Raw genomic sequence first — 25705 nt, forward strand, 5'->3', positions numbered from 1 at the left:
TTCCAATTATTATGTGTACTTTAAAAGTAATGCATTGTAAGTTAACATTTTTTAATTTTTATTATATTTTCTTACAAACAGCTAAATAAATTGCTAAAAGCTTCCCTCATTTTAGATACAATCTTCCCAATACTGAAGTTCAAACAATGAGTCTCTGTTCAGATGACATGGTGAAATAAACATATCAGTGTTTTGGAGCCTGTAAAGGAATTAAAACATGTTTCTTGCAGTACAGCTAATATCCAGTGTAAATAATGTGGCCAATGGACTATAACTGCATATTTTTAAATGTGTTACAGCCACAATCCTATAGTTATGATATGCCAGCATTATTATAGACTTATGTTTTCAGGGATTTATAATGATTTCCTTGCAGTATAATGTTTCAGAGCATGTGTTTACAAGGTTTTTGCACTATGAGAAAGTAAAACCAATAAAGAAGATGAGGAGACATGGATTCCTTTTTTACTCTCATTTTTTAACTTAGGCCTTTTTTAATTTCAGAGTACTAAAATATTTTAAAAAACGAATAGTACCTGTTTTAAACATGGATCAGTGACCATTTATGAGTAATGTATGAGATGTATAAACTCTTTAAGTGCCAGAATAAATTTTTGTCTGCAACCCAACTCCATGGACTAAATTTCTGAGTGCAAAATTAGCCCCTTAAACCTGTAAATGCCCCACACATGTAGACTCCTCTGTCCAGGTGTAACCCTATTGATTTCAGTAGGGCTCCACATGGGTGCAGGAATCTGCCTATGTGGAGCAGTGGGCAGGAACATGGCCTAATTGTGATCTCAGAAATGTGTGTACTCAGTTCCCACTTGAAGTGGCTCAAATTGTGTCATAATATGTGCATGCAGAGTTTACCGATTTCAAGAGAAGCCCTATATGGGCCTCCAAGGTCACATTTTAACCTAGTTCCTCTTATGCAATTTGAGGGATGGGTACTCAGATCAGTATTCTGCTACACAATGTGTGGGAACATAACTATCTAATAGGTCACACAAATATAAATAGGGAGATAGCGAGATTTTCACCACACACTTCATGTCATTTAAATCTTTGAAGATGCAGGACTTATTATTTTGCATTCTGTACAGGGCCTGAACCTACTCCTATTGAAGCTATGGCAATACTTTTGTTTATCTCAAGGGCAGAAAGATTGGGCCCAGACATATTAAGTGAGAAAAAGTAACTTGTTTGAATACCATAAATATGTAGCTCTGAACCCAACAAAAGAAAGTACCTGGAGTAAATAGTAAATTTTTTACTATTGTGTTGTAGTATTTAATGCTACTGGGAACTGAACAGTTAGACCTGCACACCTTGAAACAAAAATATATTCTCAGGGGAAAATCCTGCTCCACTGAAGTAAATTGGAGCTTTATCACTGACTTCAACGGGGCCAGCACTTACCCTTAGAGACTGATTCTACTCACAATTATACTGGTATGAATCTGCAGTAACTCCATTGCACTCAGTGAAGTTTCACCAGTGCAACAATAGTGAGATCAGAGTAAAATCCCTACTTTCTCTCACATTTTTGAATAATCAACACCATTTATCATTCTGATTGTCCTGTGCAGGGCCGGCTCCAGGATTTTTGCCGCCCCAAGCAGCAAATAGAAAAAGAAAAAGAAAAGCCACGATCGCGATCTGAGGCACTACCGCCACCGGTTCAGTCTTCGGCAATTCGGCAGCTGGTCCTTCGCTCCCAGAAGGAGTGAGGGACCCTCCGCCGAAGGGCCGGAGGTGCCGCCCCTCTCTGTTGGCCGCCCCAAGTACCTGCTTGCTGGGCTGGTGCCTGGAGCCAGCCCTGGTCCTGTGTACCTTCTATTATTCAATTATATAGAGTAGACTTACTAGGAAAAGTTTTATGAAAAAGAAATTTCAGTGACAAAACAAAATGAAATTTTGCAGAAAAATTTTCTACTTTCTGATCAGCTCTAACCATTTTGTAAGAAAACAGCTCAAACAGTCAGACTATTCTAAATATGGCCTCACTAAACAGTCCTATGGTACAGGCTAGAATATTGTCCTAATGACATTCATAATTTCTCTTATGAATTCCAAACCTTTTTTTTCTATTAAACAATGCCAAAGGATTTATTTGATCTATTATAGATCTTTTTCTTTTTCTATCCTTTGAGCCACAAGGTTCTGGATGATCTCTTTTCATTTGGTTTGTTCTTAAACTCATTACCTAACATTTCTATGAGGTGAACGGCACAATTCATTCATCTATTTGTATACTTGGTCTATCCAAATCATTCTGAATTGTACGGGCCTTTTCTTCTTTTGACTCCACTTCCTCTAGCCTTGTTTTGCATTACAGTGGAATCCACTTAATCAGGAAGCCCCAGTGGATAGCTTTTCATCCTGATTAAGTGTAATTGTAATGTAACAGAAAAGGGATTTCAGTAGTACAGTTGTTACTGTCTGGGGAGATGCATGTTACTGGAGATGCCTATAATGTTGGGGAAAGGAATTAGCTGCATTGGATTGGCACTGAGCCAGGTGTCTGCCCAGAAATGGTAGAAGAGACTTTTATGAGATTTGCAATATTGTGGGCCAACATGTGTAATCGGCATGTCTGAAAGAAACTGACTAGCAGATAGGAGTAAGCAGTGGTGACACAGAGTATATGTTTTCTGCATGTATCATAAACAAAAGAAAGAATGAAAGCTGTTAGAAGTAAAAATGTACAAAAGCAACATTAGACAGAGACACACAAAGGCCAGTGAATGTTACAAAATCACCTGAAAGCATCCCTGTTAAGGGGATTACTTTACTCACTAAGCCGCATGTATGAAATAGAGATGGCTGGTGATAGACAAGACTTGAAGGAAATGTGTTTTAAGCAAAAAGCTGAAGAAGGAGAAAGTAGAAACACAGCAAACTACATATATTCCAGGACTAGAAGGGACCATTGTGATAATCTAGTCCAACTTCCTGTAGAATACAGTTCCATAGAAAAAAGAACGAGCAGTACTTGTGGCACCTGAGACTAACAATTTGAGCATAAGCTTTCATGGGCTAAAACCCACTTCATCGGATGCCTGCAGTGGAAGATACAGTAGGAAAATATATATACAGAGAACATGAAAAAATGGGTGTTGCCAAACCAACTGTAACGAGGATAATTAATTAAGGTGAGCTATTAGCAGCAGAAGAAAAAAAAACTTTTGTAGTGATAATCAGGATGGCCCATTTCCAACCACTGGCAAGAAGGTGTGAGTAACAGTGGTGGGGGGGGGCCTGAAATTAGCATAGGAAAACAGTTTTACTTTGTGTAATGACCCATCCACTCCCAGTCTTTATTCAAGCCTAATTTAATGGTGTCTAGTTTGCAAAATAATTCCAATTCTGCAGTTTCTCATTGGAGTTTGTTTTTTGAAGTTGTTTTTTTTTAGTATTGCGACTTTGAGATCTGTAATTGAGTGACCAGTGAGGTTGAAGTGTTTTCCGACTGGTTTTTGAATGTTATAATTCTTGACATCTGATTTGTGTTCATTTATTCTTTTGCGTAGAGACTGTCCAGTTTGGCCAATGTACATAGCAGAGGGGCATTGCTGGCATATGATGGCATATTTTACATTGGTAGATGTGCAGGTGAACGAGCCTCTGATAGTGTGGCTAATGTGATTAGGTCCTTTGATGGTGTCCCCTGAATAGATATGTGGACAGAGTTGGCAACAGGCTTTGTTGCAAGGATAGGTTCCTGGGTTAGTGTTTTTGTTGTGTGGTGTGTGGTTGCTGGTGAGTATTTGCTTCAGGTTGGGGGGGCTGTCTGTAAGTGAGGACTGGCCTGTCTCCCAAGATCTGTGAGAGTGAGGGATCGTCCTTCAGGATAGGTTGTAGATGCTTGATGATGCACTGGAGAGGTTTTAGTTGGGGGATGAAATGACGGCTAGTGGTGTTCTGTTACTTTCTTTGTTGGGCCTGTCCTGTAGAAGGTGACATCTTCAGTTCCATAGAACTTTCCCAAAATAATTCCTATAACATATATTTTAGAAGAACATCCAATCCTTATGTAAAAATTGTCAGTGATGGAGAGTCCACCACGACACTTCCTAAATTGTTCCAAAAATGGTTAATTACTCTTACCATTAAAAGTTTATGCCTCATTTCCATCTGGGAAGGGGACTACAAAAATGCCTAAATGTCAATGAGGGTACTTGCAATGGAAAAAGTTCAGGTTGGAGGAAAGTAACTAGTTGGTATTTCAATGAGAGGTGAGGCTCCCTTTGCCATTCCTCTGAAAGATGGAATTTGCTGTAAGGTTAAGATAATTACCGATGCAATTTGCACCCCTTAATTGAGATGTAATTTTATTGGGGGATCTATTTAATCAGGATGTTTGTCAGGGAACCAGATCAAACCTAATGACTGTTATGGTACTAACTCAGAGGGAAGAGGGACATTGACCAAAAATTATTAACACTACTTTCTTTTCAGGAAACATTTCTAAATAGCATATCTATGAACTGAGGGTTTTTTTATTTTACTGTTGTTGTTGTTAACTGAATCTTGCTTATTCTTACCCTTGTTTCTCATCATCGCAACATCACAGATTTTGACTGTAAGCTCTTCAGAAGACAGACTGTCCCTTACAAGCTTATACAGTGCCTAACACAGGTGTTCTCAAACTTTCTTTGCTGGGCCTCCCCTTTCAAAATATTTCAGGCTCTGATGACCCCCCCTCAAAAAAAGTGATGACCCCCTCACACATACCATGCCACCCTTCCTCTGCATTGCTGCTGGCAGCAGCACTACCTTCAGAGCTGGGCACTTGGCAAACAGCTGCCGCTCTCTGGACACCCAGCTCTGAAGGCAGTGCAGAAGTAAGGGTGGCAATACCGTGACCCCCCTACAGTAGCCTTGTGAGCCTCTTTTGGGTCAGGACACCCCGTTTGAGAAATGCTGGCCTAACACAACTGGGCTCTGAACTCAGCTAGGACCTCTGACAATTACCATAATATAAACAAACAATCTGATTCCATCCACTTTTTTGCTTTTCTCACCCTCTTCTTCTGCCCGCATATCAATCATATTGCAACCTTACACTGGAAACACTTACTGCTGCCCAGGTCACCTGTCTAGGTTTATACTGAATCTAGCCCCCTAAGTTTCATACTTCAGTGAACTCAAAAACAAAGCAAAACACAATTCAAAAAGGCAAATTCACCTGATTCCAACATAAAAACATAAATTGGTTCAGACTTTCTCAAAAGTGGGCCTTTGGGCTCACAAAAAGGATTCACAAGCTTCACAGAATCATTGGACAAGTCTGGGTTATATTTCAAAATCATTACACAAAACAAAAGCAGGCAAGTTTTGTTTGATTTGGCATTTCAAACAGCTATTGTTTGTACACACAAATGCAGTTTTTGCCTGCACAAAGTGTATGTATGTGTTTTTGCAGGTGCAATTGGTGCCCTCAGTGTTAAAAGAGTTGTGTGGACAAATAATTATACTATAAATCTAATGCTTAGCAAATTTAGAGAGTTGCTGTATAAAAATGAAGGTTTTATAGCGATTATTCACCAGTTCATCATGTTTACAACATCTTAATAATTCATTTCATGTGCACACCTTACAAATAACAAATATTTTACAACAATAATACCCTTTTGATTTCTTTCAAAAAGTTTTACTATAGCATTTGCTTAGTCTTACAGAAAGTGGTATACCACAACAGCATTTTGCCTTAAAATAAAGTACACATCTTATTTGGTTTCTTCCTCAAAAACCTCAAAACCAAAGGAGCTATTTAAACTAAGGAAGGAAAAGCATAATATACATGTTACACATCACTCAACAGAAATAACTTTTTCTATTATTAGTTTTCCATGTCTTTTAAAAACTGCCACAGACAATCAAAGTCTGGCTCTAGTGGGCTTCATTTCAGTACTTAACTTGGTTAAATAAATGAAATTCTGAGTTAGAGTTAGGAAAAGAAGTTACTTATCTTGTACAGTAACTGGAGTTGCTTGAGATGTGTCCCTATGGTGCTCCACGTCAGGATGCACATGCATCCATGCACTCTTAATCAATGATTGTTGTCAATGGCGTCTGCAGTCCGTGCCTGTGTCCTAGACACCTTGGTGCTACAATACATGGGTAATATAAGGAAGGGACAGACCCCCTGCCACTCCAGTTCCTTCTCAAAAATGAAACACTTCAAGGCAGAAGGGAAGGAGAGCAGGTAGTGGAGCAGCCATAGGGACACACATCTCAAAGAACTCCACTTATTGTACAAGGTAAGTACAGTCTCCTTTTTCTTTGAGTAGTGCCCCTATAAGTGCTCCATATCCAGATATTCATAAGCAGTACCTCAATTACGAAGAAGGGTGCCAAGGAGTCAGACTCAGTACAGAGAGTAGAACAGCATCACTGAAAGGTGTGTCAGCTCTCAAAGAAGGTGTGAGAGTGTAGTTCTGGGAAAAGCGTGTACACTGAAAGACCAGATGGCTGCCCTGCAGATGTCTGAGACATACGTTTTTCAGTAGGGCTTCAAAGGTAGATTGAGTCCTGGTGGAATGAGCAATCACCCTTGGAGAGAGGCGAGACCCCAAAGGCTTCATAACAGGTTAAGATACATCCTGCAATCCATTTGGACAAGCTTTGGGTGTAAAACAAGGTCTTTTCATTCATTCTGCAACTGAGATGAAAAGCCTTCATGAAGCCCTAAGGGGCATAATCCTGTCTACATAAAAGGTGAGAACTCTTCTTACATTCAGTGAGACTTATTTCTTCTTTAGAAGAGTGAGGTTTGGAATAAAATACCAGTATGTGAATCTCCTGATTAACATGGAATCCTGACGAAAGTTGAGGTCGGACGCAAGGGTGTGGCTGTAGCATCACTCTGTCATGACAGAACACTGGGGTCAGCCATCAAGGCTCTAAACACCCTTTACTGTTAAGCTTGCCTTACACAATCTGCAAAACAATTGGTCCTTACATGCAAGAAGCATAGATATTAGTAGTTAGGAAAGATGTATATAAACTGTGTAGTGTGTGACGTGAATTGGAATTGCAGTATCACCCTGTACCTAACCCCCCTGCATCTGGGCCTGGCTAGCATGTGCAAAGAGCTGTTATACACCTAATTCACTAACCTGAATGATGAGCTGGAGTCAAACTGAGTTTTTTGGATCCCAGAATACTCTATGAAGTCTTCTTTCAGAACTGGACAAAGCATTCTGGATAAGCCAAGTGGAAAGGTCTCAGAGGGAATGCCAATGTAGGTGAGTTTTCCAATGTAGGTGTGTTTTTTACTATTAAGCAGTACTATTTGTTCCTCTGGAGAGCAGTCTTGTTCTAAACCAGAAAGCCAGCTATTAGCCACACCTTGAGGTGAAGCACCAACATGTTGGCATGTGACAGACCCACACTTCAGTGAGGAGATTTGTAGGAAAGCAGAGAGGGTCACAGAGATATGCAAACCAGCTCTTGGAACCACACCTGTCTCAGCCATGACTGCTATGAGGATGGCTACTAATTTTTCCTGTTTCAATTTGTTAGGACCTTGAGCAGTAAAGATGTTGGAAGATAAGTGTATAATAAAATGCAAGGTCAAGGAATGACTAGGGCATCTCCCATAGAGTTGCAGCTGTGCCCTCTCCTTGAGCAGAATGTACTGCATTTGGCATTGGATGGTGTTGCAAAGAGATCTATCTTTGGATGACACCAGGTAAGACGTATCTCTTGGAATATCTCCCACTCGTAGTCAATGTGAATATGCCTGATGAGACAGCCTGCTACTGTGTTCTATAGTCCTGGTAGATAAACTTCTGAGATATGCATGTGCTGTGATATGCACCAGTTACACAGTTTTATGGATTCACCACATAAGGACTGAGATCTTGCTCCTCCCTGTCTATTGATATAATACATTGCTGCTCTGTTGTCCAGTGTTATTTGACAGCTTATTTGACGGAGTTACTGGCCTAGTGGAAGGGGAGAAATGTACATGTGATATATCTTGATTTTAGTGAGGTTTTTAACACAACCCCACATGACATTCTCATAAACAAACTAGGGAAATGTGGTCTAGATGAAATTACTATAAGGTAGGCACACAACTGGTTGAAAGACCATACTCAGAGTAGTTATCAATGGTTTGCCATCACAATGAGAGGGTATATCTAGTGAGGTCCTGCAGGGGTCAGTCCTGAGTCTGGTACTATTCAATATTTCCATTAATGACTTGGATAATAGAGTGAAGAGTTTGCTTATAAAATTTGCAACGGACACTAAACTAGGAGAGGTTGCAAACACTTTGTAGGACAGGATTAGAATTCAAAATGACCTTGACAAATTGGAGAATTGGCCTGAATTCAACAAGATTAAAATCAATAAAGACAGATGCAAAGTACTTAAGGAGGAAAAATCAAATGCAAATACAAAATGGGGAATAATTGGCTAGATGGTGGTAGTGTTGAAAAAGATCTGGGAATTATAGTGGATCTCAAATTGTATATGAGCCAACTATGTGATGCAGCTATGAAAAAGACTAATATTCTTGAGTATATTAACAGGAGTGTCATATGTATGATATGGGAGGTAATTCTCCTGCTCTTCTTGGCACGGTGAAGTCTCAGCTAGAGTACTGTGTCCAATTCAGGCATCACACTTTAGGAAAGATGTGGACAAATTAGCAATCTAGAGATGGGGTTCTTAACCTTTTTTTTTCTGAGGCCTTCCCTCAACATGCTAGAAAAACTCCAGGACCCAGCAAGGGTGGGTGGGGTGGGGTGGCTCTGGGCCAGGAGTGGGACTCTGGGGCATAGGCATACATTTATTTCTATTTTGCGGGGGGCAAAGGCCAGCAAGGCTTGGGCCAGCTCTGCACAGTGGGGTCTAGGGAGGGGATGCCACCTCCACCCCCTGCCTCACCTCATCAGGCCACTCCACCTGTCTGGGGCTGTGTGCCGGTGATTACTCCTCGAGGGCTCTGCTGGGCTCGGAACTGCCTGGGCAGCTCTGATTGGCTGCTTGAGCAGTCAAAGAAGGTGGGGAGCTGAGGAGCAGCCGCAAGCCCAGGCACTAGCAGCACATGGGGGAATGCCACAGCTGCCCACTCTATGGCACCACCAGCCAAAGGAGCAGCTGCCCCTCACTGCCTGGCTCTGTCTTCCTGCCTAGGATCTGGCCAGAGGGTGGGGCCTGAGGAGGGCTGAGGGAGAGGAAGAGGTGGGGGGTGTAGCTTCCCTCCAGGACTACTTTGGGTAAGGCACTACAGTTTGGGGGACAACAGCCTGGTGCCCCCTCAACTCTGCTCATGGGCTCAAGGTTTCTGCTTGTGGTGGCAGGGCTTCAGGAGGATGGGGGGAGCTTGGGGTTTCAGCCCTGCAGTGCTCCCAGATGCAGGGGCAGGGTGTTTCAGCCCCGCACTGCTCCCAGTCTCAGCCCTGCGGGGTGGGGGGGAAGGCGCCATTGCTTGGGGCTTCAGCACTGGGGGGGGGCGCGCCGAGCTGTGGGGTTGCAGCCCCATGTCACTTTTGGCTTCAGCCCGGTGGGGGGAGGGTGCTAGGGCTCGGGGAATCGGGTTTCAGTGGTGGGGCTCCACGCCCCCCTGAAAGAGCTTGCAGACCCCCGGTTGAGACCTGCTGATCTAGAGGATAGCAACAAAAATGATAAAAGATTTAGAAAACCTGACCTCTGAGGAAAGGTTAAAATAAATGGGTATATTTAATCTTGAGAAATGAATACTAAAGGGGTATCTGATAGCAGCCTTCAAATATGATAAGGGCTGTTATAAAGAGGATGGTGGTCAATTGTTCTCCATGTCCACTGAAAGTAGGACAAGAAGTAATGGACTTAATCTGCAGCAAGTGAGATTTAGGTTAGATATTAGGAAATACTTGCTAACTATAAGGATAGTTAAGCTCTGGAATAGGCTTCCAAAGGAAGTTGTGGAATCCCCATCACTGGAAATTTTTAAAAAAAGATTGGACAAACACCTGTCAGGGACGGTCTAGATTTAGTTGGTCCTGCCACAGCACAGGTCCCTCCCAAACCTACATTTCTATGATTCTATAATTATTCTGATCGGGTGGCCCCTGATGTTGAGTAAGAAGTATTGGCAAACATAACAAACCACTTTGAACTCTAATATGTCGATATGGAAGATCACCTCTTGAAGGGTCTATTTGCCTTGAGCTCTGAAGATTTGGAAGTCAGAATCTCAGCCTATCAGGAAGGAGAAGGATTTGTGAGAAGGTGGTGTTTCTTCTTCTTCAGCTGGCTCTTGTTCCTCTGTAAGATTCTGCTGGATGCCAGGTAGGTAGTTGTTGTTACTGACATGCCCTCTTACAAGACAGGATCCTGTAGAACTGGTCACCATAAAGGGCCCACAGGTTCCAATAAGCCCACTATGATGAGGCATAAGGGAACGGGCAGAGCGACAATGTTGTTCTTGACAATGTTACCGGGTGCATCTCCTGCTGGGATTTTCCTCCTCAGAGTGTACTTTAAAGGAAAGTGGCTGGAAGGTGGAGGAACCTTGTATAGACACCTCAGAATTGGAAAGGTGTCAACCCCCATGTCTAACAGAGGGGCAAGTGGTGGTGCTAATAGTGGTGGTTGAGTCAGTACTGTAATGAAGAGGGTCCTGTAACTGCATTGGTACCAGAGGTTGATAGTTGGTTGGCTGGTAAGATGGTACTGGAGGATGTTTTGCCAGTACCAGCTGGAAATCTCTCTCTGTACCCTCAAAGTGTATCTGTGTGGCTGCTGACTGTTTTGGTACTATGAGTCACCATCAAAGATGGTAGGATCAGCAGGTAAGTAGGCTCTGGGAGGTGAGTTGGTGCCAGTGGAGAGTGTCTCTTGGAACCCTTCAGTAACAGTGATTCAGGATCTTCCAGTATTCAAAAGTCTTCATGGACTAGAAGCCTGGATAGCATAAGGGACACAGGAGTCAGTACATTGGGTGGTACTAGAGACGGTACTGAAGTGTGATCAGTGTGCCCTTCATGTCTGGGTACAGAAAACAGCATCGATTATAGCTTGGCTCTGAAGTCCTTGTGTTTCAAAGGCACTGAGATCAGTGCCGATGCCACTTTAGGCTGTTTAGCTGATGGTGTCTCACGACAAGGGGTGGTCTTCTTAGCTGATGCCATGATCTTGGTACTAGGGGGGATGGGAACCTCTGCAGTACTGGTGCAAGGTATCCTGAAACCAGATATAGGGAGTGACTTTCCCTTTCTCTTATTCCATTCTGGATATCCAAGATCTCCTTTGAGGGCCTAGATGGTTCTGAAGGACCACCAGGTCTTTGCTTACCATCACAACAGAAATGGTCACCAGGGCTCTCTGAGCAACTGGATCCAAGATATGGGGGGTGAATCGGACTCCACAGGTCTCAGAGTGCTCCAACAACACAAGTTTTAGTCTGTTCTCCCTCAATTCCTTAAATATACTTTTAAAACCCAAGCAGATCTTACATTTGGAGGAGATGTGAGCTTTTCCAAGGCAGGAGAAGCAGCTTGAATGTTCATCGCTGTGGCAGAAAGACCTATGGCAGGTCTGGCAGGGTTTGAAGCCAGGATTTTAGGAATAACCTGTATTTGAGGCCATGGATCAATGCCCAGGAAAAAAAGCAAAGGCTCAGATCAGGCAAATGAAGAACGAAAGGGCAACCCTCCCTTCCTCTGCTCCCCCCGCCCAAGCACAAACTATGCTAAATAATAAAACAAAACAAAAAAGAAAGATTAAACGAGAGAGATGGCAAGCTAGTGGACACTGCAATGCTCTGTCTCAAGCTGCAGGCAGTTGAGAAGGAACTGGAGTCAAAGCGAGTCTGCCCCCTTCCCTATATACCCTTGTACCTGAGCATGAGGGTGTCTAGGGTACAGATGCAAACTGCAGAAACTGCTGACAAAAATCTCCTGTTAAGAGTGCACAGATGCATGCACATCCTGACGGAGAGCACCCAGAGGGCCACTACTTGAAGAACTATTACTACTTTAAAGTTATAACTCACTAATGGAATTATATTAAAAAGGATTTCAGGAGATGAATGCTTCATTTTAGTATATTTTACACTGTTTTTAAAATTACAAATGCAGACACCAGGGTTAAAAAAGATTCTAGGTGATACAAGCTCTTCTGTTCATATTATAATTTTTCTTTAACAATTTTGACACTATAATATTTAAATCGTAATTGTACATTTACCATACTGTACACATCGATGTATTCAGGGCAATTATATACAACCTAATTTTGTAATGATTGTATAGAGGTATTGTAATGTCAAATGTAATCCAAAATGTAGTTTTTACAAAAATAAGATTTTACAAAACTTGAGTCCAACAAAAATGCATCTACACCGTTTCCCTGAATTTCTTGCAACTCTGTCCTGAAGTATTGCACCGGTACATGACAGAGATGGTAGGAGAGCTATTGAGGGGATGAAAGTAAAGGAGGTTAGTGGGGGATGGGCAAAGGCAGACGAGAATATGGTTGGAGAGATAGAATGTGGGTTTCAAGGCAGTATTACCTGCCTGAGGCTTGAGGCATGACCCCAAAAATCATCAGTCAGACCCCAAAAGTCATGAGATTCTTAAAAACTGAGATTTAAAAAATAATAAAGTTTATGCTTATTTGTCTTCTGATTTCTGACCTTTTAGGGTGCATTTGGGACACATTTTTACTCCACAACCATGAGGGCTAGAAAATTCCCTTTTTCAATTAAAGCTATCACATAATCACTTGCCTCCAGCAGCTGGGGTTTTAAGAAAAATACCGAGTATCACAAGATTCAGAATAAAATCACAAAAGTTGACAACACTGTTGAGAGCAGGTGTGGAAGTTAGGAGAAGGAGTGAAAAGAAAAAGGGATTAAGGAGTAGGGAAAGAGAAGGAATAATGAAATAGCGCTAGACAAAACAAGAGTCAGAAAGAGATGAGGATGAGGGAACAGATTATAGGAGTGGAAAAGGTGAAAAGATCAAAAAAAATTAATTAAACTGGAGTTACGGTTGAGAGTACTAATCAGTAACTTACAGGTAACAAATTTCATAGGAACATTGTAGTTATACAACAACCACCACCAATAATTGGTAACCTAGTAAATTCAGAGTTAAAGATAAACACAAAAGAAATCCTAACATTTGAAAGTATGGAAATGCCCAATTAAAGTCACTCAAAGAACCTTAACTCTCTCCTTATCAATAATCACATCCATCTTCATACCTACTTTGCAAGGTATATTATTTTGGGATTCAAGGATTTTTTTCAGAGGGCTTAGAATTTTTTCAAACCTCTGATAGTGAACTTCTTGCATCTGGAGAAGACTGTACTTGTACAGTTTGCAGACTGTCAAAAATACTCAACACATAGCACTGGTTTTATAAATGATTTTTTGCATACTTGTCTGCAATACTAAGTGTGATACTTAGTCACACACCAGCCATTGCTCTATTTATTAAAATACCATTTCATGAATTGAATCTAGAAGGTTTATGTATGTAGATATGTTTTCATTGTGTCTAATGACATATATCACTCGTGGCACATGGAATCTTAATAAAGAATGGAGTGTAATTGCCTTCAGTATGCTATTTGTCTAATCAGTATTTTTCTATAGACTGTATATGGCTGCAAAGGAGACTAGAGTCAGCACAACTACTTTACGCTGAAGAATTAAGTACTCTATCTTCCTAAGGCAAATGAGCAGCCTCCAATCTCATGAAACTACTTTGTTTGGCCATACCCATATTTAGTCTAGAAACAATCTTTCTGAAAATTTGTATCTTGGTGCACAAACACTGATGAGTGGACAGTGGCTGAGCTCCCCTGGCAGATCTCCTAGAGCCGATGTGGGGCTGTGCTTAAATAGCATGTTAAAGCACTGTGCAGTACTATGCAAGTCCCCACACAGCTCTGTGCCTCAGTTTCCCCTCCTGTGAAATGGGGTTCATGGTAATGAGCCACCTTGGTAAAATGCTTTAAGATCCTTGAACAAGTTGTGCTGGAGGAGGGCAAAGTGCACACAGTAATGCTACTTTTCCCTCTTTTCTACATTGCTTTTCAGCTTCTTCTTACTGGAAATTGTTTCATACAGCTCTCCTGCTTGCAGCATCCAGTGGCTACAGATCTAGGAGCTCTCTCATTCCCACTCCACCATGCATTTTTCTTCTGTGAGCCTCAAAGAACCTTGTTTCCAACAGAGTTTTCCCCACCCCCACCACTTCAGGAACACTACCAGCCAGAGTAGCCTGGCCTAAGCAGTCATTAGCCAGGGTCCATATGTGAGCCTATCCCATTAGTAAGCAGAAGCTGGTCTAAGCCACAATTCAGGATGTGCACCAACCATGCCTTCCGGCCTTTATTGTCCACAATTAATTAGACCCAGCACATCTTGCTCAGAATGGAGTTATCATACTCTGAGGAAGACAGACATTGGTTCCCATTCCATCTCCCTCCATCCTCCTCCAACCTGCTCCCTGCTTGCCTTGTCCCTACCCCTTTTTCTCTGGGGTGCGTGACTTGGTTAATTGGTCTACCTCTACCCCTAATTCCAAGTTAGACCCCCCCAAAAAATCTTGATGTGCTACAAAATGAATTTTTACCCTCAGTTAAAGCTAAGAGCAATGATACCAAGACCCCTTTGCACCCTGCTTAAAGATCTTCTTCCTCATTGTCTTTTGCCTATGATGACTTTTGTGACATGATATCTTTCCTCTCATTTTCTCCTTTGCTCCACTATGGGGTGACACACACTATCTGGCTCCACACCTGGATGCAGACTCCATCTCACAGTCCCATCTGAGCCAGGCACCTTTCAACAGGATCAAGCTGTTCGAGGAGACTTTGGATACAGCCATCCAGGAAGCCACTGAGCTCAGTAAACTTCAACTTCCTAGTCAAGAAAAGGAAAAGAAAAGGTTCACCTTCAGATACTGACTATCAAGAACTAGCTCCAGTAGGGGTTACAAGTATATTTTGTTCCTCCAGAATCAGAAGCAACTTAATTGTTCGTCAGCATCATTCTCCTCTGCTCCTAACAGCAGTGGCTTCCTACCCAAACTCCATAGATCAAGTCCCCTTTACACTCCAGCCTCCTCCTGCTCCCCCAGACTACATACTTTGATCTCTGTTGCCCCTATTAACTTTGTTTCCCTTTAGACTTTATAAAGTCCACAGTACCTTCTGTGGACCTCTGTAAGTTAGTGGGATCATGGCAAAGTGCACACTGGAGTCAGCAGGGAGTTAAATCTGGGATTGGGAGTGAGAATGAAGGCATGGAACCTAGGGAGAAGACAGGTTTGAGAACAGAGGGCAGATGATTCAGGGCAGCCAGTGTGGGGGACTATGGAAATAGTAGGAGGGGCTGCAGGAATTCTCAAGGGAATCTTGTGGTGAGTGAGTGCCTTGCAGACACTCTGAGCTGTGGGAAGGGTAGGTAAGCTCTAGAGAATTTAGGAGTGGTGTAGGTCTACAGAAATCAGAGGGGACAAGGATGATGAAGGACTGTTGCCTGAATTGTGCTTAGCTGATGCATAGCTGCTGATGGCTGCCACCTTCCCACTATAAAATTGTATACACGGTTACAGATAGTAAAATACCAAATAGTAAAACCCTAGTGTTACATGAATGGAAAGAAAGTAGTTTTGCAGTTGTGCCCAGGAAATCATGGTTCTATGTTTCTCCATCTTCCTTTTGAGCTCTATGACTGATTTTTTTTCTCCTGTTAGACTGAAAGAAGGGTCATCACCATAGGAAAAGACCTTGAAACATGTACATGGGTGTGACTGTGTATGAAAATATTGCTGCCTGCCCTTTACTGGTGGGTTGTGAAGATTCTGCCACCACAGCCACCCATGCTAGGGTGAGGGGATTAGAAGATTCTGCTACCTTCTGTCTTCTTCAGTAGGATTTGAAGTTTATACAAGTATGTTTCCCCTTCAGAGGAAGAAATTTCCACCACTGGAAAAGTACAGCAACATCAATGTATAAGCCCCGCACCAGGCAAGGAGGGGTTAAGGACCTGATCTGGGCTGGATTGGCCCCACTCCTCCACACCTACAGGTCATCTCAAAAATGGAGGAGGCGTTTAAGAGGGAGGAAGTTCAGCTCAGTATCAGACAGCTCTGGGAGAAGAGAAGAACGCTAAGCTTCCCAGCTCCCAGAAAGAGAACAGAGCCTATACCCTTGCCTACCTGAAGGCCCGAAGTCCCTCAATGAAAAGGGAGTAATATCCTATTCCTTCTACTGGTGAACCAGCAGACTTTGAGCCAGACTGCGGCCAATCGAAGGTCCCTCTGAAGGAACAGGGGCCAGTGGCCTGGTTGTAACAGTCTGTATATTTCTTTTTCCTGTGTTTATTTTGCTGCTTCTAAATAGTGTGTTTGTTCCCTGGGACCAGAGCCCTGACAGGACATTAATGAGATAAGACTCCTGCTGGGAGGAGGATGTGGCCAGATGCCTCAGATTCAGTACATCAAAGGTTGGAGAGAGCCACTTCCTCTCCTCCCCAAATATTGACTAGGCGCAGGGAGTCTCATTTCCTGAATTCTTCTCAGCACCCAGAGAAGTTTTCAGAAGACATTCACATAAGTGGGACTTCTTGTCACCAGAAAGGAATGGGGAAAGCTGTATATGTTCAAGTACCAGGAAAGAGATATATTGACAGTTTTATATGGTGGCACTACTGGCACAACCACTGAAGCTAAGAGAATGCATGAAAAATAAATATTCCAATGATGTCTGTTTCCTTTGGCAGGATGTAAGAGATGTCAGAAGCAGGTAACTAAGTTAGGAACTCTGGCTGCTTGTGGTTGGGGGAAGCAGTAGTCTGTTATTACTCATTTCTTTCCTCCAAAAAATTCACCATTACAAACCTGCTTAGTGACTACTTTTCAATTTGAAGGCTATCTACACAAGGGAAAGGGTTAGAGACCTGCTTTTAAAAAAAAATTACGCCAGTAATTTGACACATTTTAGAAGTTAATGATAGCCCAATGAGCCACTGTGACATTCCTAATTTACAAATATGCTTTTCCAAGTCTCAGAATTCATCCTGTGCTCTAGATCTTACCAATATATTTTAATTAACATCATTTGAAATTTCTATGACAAACAATTTTGAGAAAAGTTGTAGCAAAAAAAATCTTAAGAACATGACTAATGCCTATTTTTTCTAAATTACATAACTCAGAATAATTGTTCAAATCTCAGATTTGAACAACTAATAGTCCACTGGACATAAAAAATGTCTCCATTTAATTTCATTGCCTTCATTTAAGGAGATCACAATAATCTGGGATACAGCAAGACTCACAGTCAAGACACTGTAGCAGACTTCAAGTTCAACCTCGGTGGAACATATGGAAGAGACAGTCTCCTCAGTAACTGGGCTTCAAATATCTTAGACTTCAAAGGTTTAACAACTTCAACTTCATTCAAAACTAAATTGGTAGGCTGTGGAGAGTGTGGCTCTCTGTTCATGGTGACCATACCGCTCAGAAGAAAAGCTATTGCATTCTGCAGCAGCACAGGCTCACAAAAGACTCTGAGTGTATGAAATAATCCAGTTACAAAGACATGAATAAATGTGACAAGGTTCATATACAAGAGAAAGGGCTGCTTTTCCAGAGAGAAAGTGATATAGACTGCTATATCCTAGAAACAAAAAGGGATCCAACTAGGGAGGAAGTTAAATAGCAACTTCTAAAGTTAAACATTTTTAAATCTTCAGAACCAGTAACTTGTGCTGAAGAGTGCTAAACTAATTGTCTGAAAATCTCTCTCAGCCATTGACACTGATATTGAAGTACTAGGCAAGCCCGGAAGACTGAGAAAAAGAAAATAGAAAATATGTCTTGTCAAATAAATTAGATAACTCTTTTGATGAAATCATAAGTTTAGTTGACAAAGGTAACTATGTTGACACAGTACACCTGATAGAATATCACTCCCTTCTGAAAGGCACCTGACTTAATATTGCATGACATTCCATTAAAAAAATTAGCACCATACCAAATCAATAAAGCACAAATAAAATGGATTAAAAATTGGCTAAATAATAGCTCTCAAAAAGGAACTGTAAATGGAAAACCATTATCCATTGGAAGCATTTCTAGTAGGATCCCACAGGGATCCGTTCTTGGCCCAATCCTATTTAATATCTTTATCAATGATGTGAAGGAAAATATAAAATTGTTGCTGGTTGTGCCTGCCCAGCATCAGGAGGAATTAATGTTGCTAGCACATGATTGTCCTTTTGCTGGTCATTTGGGGGCACTGAGAACCCACGAGAAGTTAAAGAAAAATTTCTATTGGCCAGGGAAGAATTATTGCAGGTCTTGTGAATTATGTCAAAAAGTAAAAGACTTGCAGGGCCCCAGAAAGTTCCTCTACACTCCTTGCCTGTGATACAAGAGGCATTTTACAGGGTAGCAATGGACACTGTGGGCCATATGCCATATCCTACCCAAAGGTGGAAGAAATATATCCAGGTGGTAGTGGATTTTGCCATTACAAATCCTGATGCAGTTGCTCTAATTAATATAGAGGCTGATTCTGTGCAAAAGCGCTTTTCGCTCTTTTTAGCAGCGTGAGTTTCCCTAAAGAGATTATCTGACTATGGGTCAAATTTCATGTCTCAGCTATTCAGGGAGTTATGGAAGTTGTGTGGGGTGAAGCAACTAAAAATCGCCCCATATCATCCAGAGAGAAATGGTTTGGTTGAGAAGTTCAATGAAACTCTAAAATCTATGCTTGGAATGTATGCAAATAAGAGAACCAAAGATTGGGATGAAATGTTACTGTACTTGCTTTTTGCTTATAGGGGAGTGTCCCAAGAGCCCACAGGGTTTGCTGCATTCGATCTTCTATACAGAAAGAAAGTGAGGGACATCTAGATCTTATCCAAAACTCCTGGGAAGGAGACACTTAGGCACTTGAGGTTACAGGTTAAGAGGTGACAACTCTTCACTGATCTGGATTGTACCTCCAGAATGTGACACGTTGCCATTAAATTATCGTTACTCTTACTTTTATAGTGTAATGTAAGGAGGAGGTCATGGAATATTTTTAACTTTGAATAAGGGGTCAACAAGATGAAACGGCTGAGAAATACTGGACTAGATTATCATTAAGTTCCCTTCTGGCCTTAAAATCTAAGAAAACAAGACTTAGACTATAAATATTATTTGAAAGGCTATCACTATACTGACAAACACAATTCCAAATAAAAAAGCCCCCCTGACCAACTAGCGCCAGTCTGTCTGATCTCAATCCTACTTCAGCCAGTTCCCTCCTATCCAGGTCCATCAAATCTTCGTCAGGTACTGAGAAAGCAAACAAATGAAAAGGATACAGAAAGCTAAATATCATCGACACACAGGTACTGTAAATTAACACCTTATAATATTTCTCAGTGTATTTCACAAACATTGAACAATAGGTGTGATCCTATCAAAATCTGTGGCATTTTGCCTGTGAGAACCCCTGAGGAAGATAAAACATTATTCAACAGCATCCTCTGAAAATTGTGGGTTCAAATCTCACTTGATCTCACACTGAAACGAAAGGCCTCCTCCAGTTCACCCAGCTGCAAAATGAGTACTTGATCCATCAGGTTAGGCAGTCAGAGGCGATCAGATGTGATGCTGGACCACATCATTTCCTTGTGTACTGCTGGGGAATTTTAGGAAAATCTGGCAGCTAACCTATAGGGCCTCAGCCTAGAGGACATTCACCCAGAACAGCACCAGCAACTTGTAGGGCAATGCTCTTTGGAATGTTCTAATGCACAGAGAGCTGGGAGGAAGGAGCATTGTCAACACCACTTACACAGGCATGGTTCGGGGCATCCTGCCACACGGCAGAAAACAGTAATCTGAACAATATGTAAGAAGCCACTAACCTAATCCTCTAGCACATAGGTTCTCAAACTGTGGTCTGCGGACCACTGGTAGTCCGCAAGTTCCATTCAGGTAGTCTGCGGTTAGTTCCCTCTAAGGTGCGCACCTGGATAGCCGCACACAAGAGAATGAAGGGCCACCCACCTAATTAGTGAAGCCGCGCAGGCATGGCTCCACTAATTAGGTGCCTGGACCCTGGAGCAGACACACATGTAAGGTGAGATGGTGGCCTTGGGGGAAATATGAGATAGGTGGGATGAGCAGTGGGGTGAGACGAGGGGGTAGGGGGGAATTTGGGATGTACAAGGCTGCGGTGGCCAGAGAAAGAAGCGACTTTCCCCAGCTCCAGGGCTGCGGCTGCCAGAAAGAGATCACCCTCCTTCTCAGGCTCAGCTCTGTGGCTGATGTGGCGGGGGAGAGAGGGAGAGACCTCCCCCTCCTTCCCAGCCCCAGTTCGGGGGCTGCCACAGTGAGGGAGACCCACCTCCTTCCCAGCCCCAGCTCAGGGGCTGCCATGGCGAGGGAGAGAGGGCACATCCATCGCATTAGAAAGGTAAGACTACTGATATTAAAATATGAGCTGTGTGCTTTTATTTGTAGAACAAAAACACATTAATTATTATTAAGGTTTTTTTTATATAGCGCTTTTATCCAAAACGCTTTACAATAGTTAGCTAATGGTACAAACAACATTTGGAAAGATCACTAAATGGTCCGTCGAGACCCTCAACAATTTTCAAGTGGTCCACGAAAAAAAAAGTATGAGAACCACTGCTCTAGCTGAAGAAAAACATGGCTAAGTGATATAGCTACTAATCAAGTTTTAACTATGTTGTGGGGAAACAAATCATATTTAGCTCAAACTACACCAGTAATGGGTTACAAATATAGTTAGGCTTTGTCTACACTACGCAACTTTTAGTGACATGGCTTTGCCGCTACACCTGTGCTCCTAAAAGGCACGCGGTGTAGCTACTGTTTGCAGGGGGAGAGACTCTCCCGCTGACAAAAAACTTCCACTCCCAACAAGCAACAGTAGCTCTGTCAGTGGGAGAGTGCTCCTGAAGACAAAGCACTGTTCACATCAGTGTTTTTCCTCGACAAAACTTTTGTCTTTCGGGGGGGTGGGGGGGTGTTTAATACCTCTGAATGACAAAAGTTTTATCATTCACTTGCTAGTGTAGACAAAGCCCTACAAGTTGTGCTGTGGATAGGACCTTTCTTTCTTCTTAAAATTTTTAATAAATTATGAGTGACTAACTTATTTGTTTTTGGGAGTACCAAAAAATTGATTTATTCATTGAAGGCCCAACTCTACCATTTTTACTCACACTGAATAGTATCTTACATTGCAAGTGGTCCCACTGAAACCCTTAAGGGCCCACTCCTGTAGTGCTTAGTCATATAAAATATCTATAGAAATCAGTGAAAGTTTTACCTTAGTAAAAAGTGAAGGATCAGGATCTCAACTATGCAGTTATTATATTGATATGCAAATAATAAAACCCAAGTGTGTTTTATTGCCTTCATTATGTAATTTTTCAATTCTATTAATGTTTTATCTATTTGATGAAAATTGGTAAAAACATCTAAAATACAAGATGTAGATGTGGAGAACAGGAAAATATTTGTATTATTATTTGAAACATCACATGCCCCTCAGCATATGTGTGATATTATACTACCTGAATAATTAGTTACACCAAGAAGGGTCATTAAAAAAAACAGGCAGGGAATGTAAAACAATGGTCTAGATAAGGAGCATCCCTTCAAACACAATAGCCAGGTTTACTGCCATGAAGAGAGGGAGTCCTCTTCCTCAATCCTGGCAACAGGGCTGTTTGCAAGGTTGGAAATCTGGAGATCAAAAGACACAGATCTGTTAAATGATCTGTCCTGGGAGGAGAGGGCAGAGAATTGTCAGTGGATGTAGGCTGACACAGACAGGGGTCTGCAGCAGGCAAGCTTTACCTTGGTCCCCAAGAAATCAGGGGACACCAAAGCTAAATCACGTCTACCTAGGGATTTGAGGGGAATGCAAGGCATAAGATAATATGCCTACAGGTCTATGTTGTTTTAAATCCATTTCTCAATGGCTCTGTATGTTTTGGCAAAATAAAAACTTTGTTTTGATGAAGCTACTTTTGTGTCACTGCACACTTACTGTCCACATACTCCTGAAGGAAAAGTCTAGCAGGAGTCAAGCCCACTGAGACTGCTAAGTAACAGAGTTGATTAACCCGGACACCCAGCTGGAGAGTGGCTGGATCTCAGGATCCCACCCAAAAGAGAAATGGAGGCACAGGCCTGCCACTTGAAAGGGATGCTTTTGGGGAGAGTGGAAAGGGAGCAGCCTACTCAGGGACCATGACTGTGTATACACAAACATACAAAGAAGTAAAGGAAACTCAGCAAAATGTGGGACCAATTTTTTTAGTACAAATAATGAGCCAGATCCTCAGACGGTATACATTTCTATAGATCCATTAACTTCAATTCATGTGAAATAAAATTTTCAAAAACAAGTGATTTAGGAGCTTATGTTCCATTTTCAAAAATGACTTAGGCACTTACATCTTAAATTCCATTGACTTTCACTGAATGTCATGAAGGAAACATTTTCAAATGTGCTTAAGTGATTTAGGAGCCTTTGTTTCACTGACTTTCCATGAAACCTAAGCTCCTAAATCATTTAGATGCTTTTGAAAATGTTATCCACTGGGCATAAATTAACCCAAAACTCACTGTAAACTTTTCTTTTTAATTTAGCAAATCTGCGGTTAATAATTTAGTATGTGAGCTAGCAGGCTTGGTGTGGGAGATACTCTCTCATTTCAGACTCCAATGTATGTCATGAGGGGCAGTAAACCAGTATAATGAAGTATATCTGATAGAGCTATGTGAGAACCCCAATTTCTATTTTGCAAGAAATTCCACCATTTCAAAATGTATATTGTTCTGAATCAAAATTAAAACAAAGAATTTTGAAATTTTCCATGAAATGTGATTTCTGACAAAAAATTGTTTTTGTTGTCAATCAAAACATTTCAATTTAAGCATTTTTAAAAAATCATAATATTAAAAATTTCTAAACAAAAAGTTGTTTTGAAACAAAAAACTCTAATTTTCTGTTCTGAAGATGTCAAGCTGGAACATTTGACCTTGTCAAAATACAGTTTTTCATTTTTTCCCCCAAAACAAAATATTGTTAAAAACAACACATTCCCATGGGAAGTTTCGACAAAAGGCATTTTTCAATGGGAAAATGTCCATTAGAAATTTTTCAACCAGCTCCAATATATGCCCAGCACTGTGGCTTTAATTAAGTCACCAACAGGAAAGTATGGTTCTTAAATAGAAGCCACTACAAAAACAAAACTTATACTCCAATTGAAACCACAGCAGTTCATCCCTGTGCAATCTAGTTCAAGGTGCAATCTCTATCTATGATCCATTATACTATAATTTAATTTTTCCAAACCTGTATTATGCAGCAGGACAAAACAGGGCATGTTTTATTGGTCTATTAATACATACTTTGAATATGTAAGGAGACATCCCAAAGCATGTTTTATCGGCATTATAAAACATGCCCTATGCTATTTTACTGCCCTCATAATATTAGCCTTGATTCTGAAAAAAAAATCATTTCAGTTAAATTGTTCATAGTGGTAAAAATGAGAAAATATAGAGGAAATAATACTCAGTACATTTTTCTATTATTTCCAAACATTTTTTTTACTCTAAGCTTCTTCACTTTCATAAAGGTGCAATAATGGTTTTACCATCCTCTCACTCTTAAATTATCATTCAATTATTACATATTTTATTCCATTTATTTGGAAGTTAAAAGATCCACAGCATTAAAATAATTGTTTTACTACAGGCGAACAATAAGGAAAAGATGAAAAACTGGCCATCCACATAAAAAGTTCTTAGAATCTGATCCCTAGTTTATTATGAATCAGTTTCACCAGGTTAGGAGACTCACTACAGTAAATGAATACTAAGCACTAATTTGTAAGGGCAGATATAAAAGAGTAATACTCACTTTCAATATCAGCAAGCAAATCTATCCAAATACTGTAAAATGTAAAATTCTTTACACTTAGAAACAGCTCATTCTTAGCTAATATTTAGCCCAAATGAGGCTAACAACAAAAATAGAGTCTGCATATGACCCTTTCCTATAGCTCAGTTGAACTGTGATATTTACATAATACAATAAGGCATTTTCTATCAAGGAAGTCATACAATTCTAATCATTCTGATGTGGAGAAGAGCAGATACTTGTCTGGCGAGCCAACAATTCTCCTCATCTGACTCAAATCCTACATGACACATTATAATTTTCTCCAGCAGTATGGAAGCTTCTTCAGTGTCTCCAAAAAATGTAGTATTTGCTCAAATACAATGTCCTTAATTTACAGCTTAAATTGTTGCTGCTTCTACATTTACTCTAAGTTTTAATCAATCAAGCTCACTCTAGCCTGTGAAATCCCCTTTAGAGTTTCGTGTTCAGCTTGAGTTCCTCAAGGAGCTGGATGTGTACAGTGGTCTTCCCTTTCAACAGCCGATATAGTAAGTTGTAATGTGATAGAATTCTACTATGCATATATTGGAACAGCTGTATGAACAACATATGGAATCTGCCCTCTAGCAAAAGGTGGGAAATGAAGGTCTGATTTAAAAAATGTAAAAAAGCATGCAGAAAATAATGTGTTGGATTTAAATTTTAAAAAATTGAGGCCATATTTATACATTATAAGGATCAGTAGAGGACATAAATACAATTGTGTGTGTATGTAAGAATTCACCTTTATTGTTTCTCTACTTCTAAAGCTTTTGAGATATCTTAAGTTCTTGAGGCAATAAAAAAATTATTTAAAAATGTTTTAAAGAAATGTTATTTTATATACCTATTGGTCTCAATATTTTGAGACCAGACATATTTTATTTATATGGTTGGGTCTTCATATGTTTGTATATTCTTAACTTGCAATATTCAAATTTTATTATTTCTCTCAGTTGGGAATATTAAAGATGAGAAAATTTATCTGTGCTTACCTGAAAAATTCCTTTCTTCAAGTAATAAGGTCCACAGATCCATTTCCATGGGTACTTCCGCCTGTAAGCAGTGTATGGACAATCAAACTTGTCAATCACTGGCAGCAGGGGAATGTCCTTCCCCTTGAAATTCCCTCCAGTTGAGATAACTTCCACAGCCAGGATAAGTCAAATTCATTTTCCTAAATTACAGATTGTGAACTGTACTATAAGGAAAAAGCACAACAATTTCTCCTACTGCAGAGCACGGAAAATTCTTACTAATGACAACAAACCTAAATCTTGGATGTCAATTTCCATCTCTATTCTAGATGAACCCTATCACTCTCCAAGGGAGTTTTCAAGGGAGACAGCTGGTGTTGAGATGCCCACACAGAAAATCTCTTCCACTTAGCTTTGTAAATCAGTCTAGTTGAGGCTTTTCTGTTTTGGAGCAGAACATTGTGAACTTAGCAGAATATCTTCTTTCATTGGATGTCATGCACCCCATAACCTGCCTGTTAGAAGTAACAATGCAACGGTGTAGGATTTGACCACTCTTCTGTGAAACTATATCAGGCAGACAAGGCAAAGTGATTGGGCACAGTGTTGAGCGATTCACCAGATCCAAATTCCACAACTGTCTGACCCATCCCAAGACTATCATGGTCATTGACCCAGCATCTTGCCTCAGTTTCCTCATCACCTTGATATCATGCGGGCCAGGGGAAGGCATACATCAACCACAGGGTCCAAAGGCATCTGACAGG

The 25705-nt window shown here is 40.9% G+C and overlaps 1 protein-coding gene across 1 annotated transcript in view; it reads right to left on the reverse strand.

Moving 5' to 3' along the window:
• ADAMTS6 (ADAM metallopeptidase with thrombospondin type 1 motif 6) overlaps nucleotides 1–25705 on the reverse strand; it is a 291647-nt gene that overhangs the window by 174405 nt on the left and 91537 nt on the right. The window lies entirely within an intron of this gene.

This window comes from Mauremys mutica, chromosome 6, assembly GCF_020497125.1.
Source record: "Mauremys mutica isolate MM-2020 ecotype Southern chromosome 6, ASM2049712v1, whole genome shotgun sequence".
NCBI classification, from domain to species: domain Eukaryota; kingdom Metazoa; phylum Chordata; order Testudines; family Geoemydidae; genus Mauremys; species Mauremys mutica.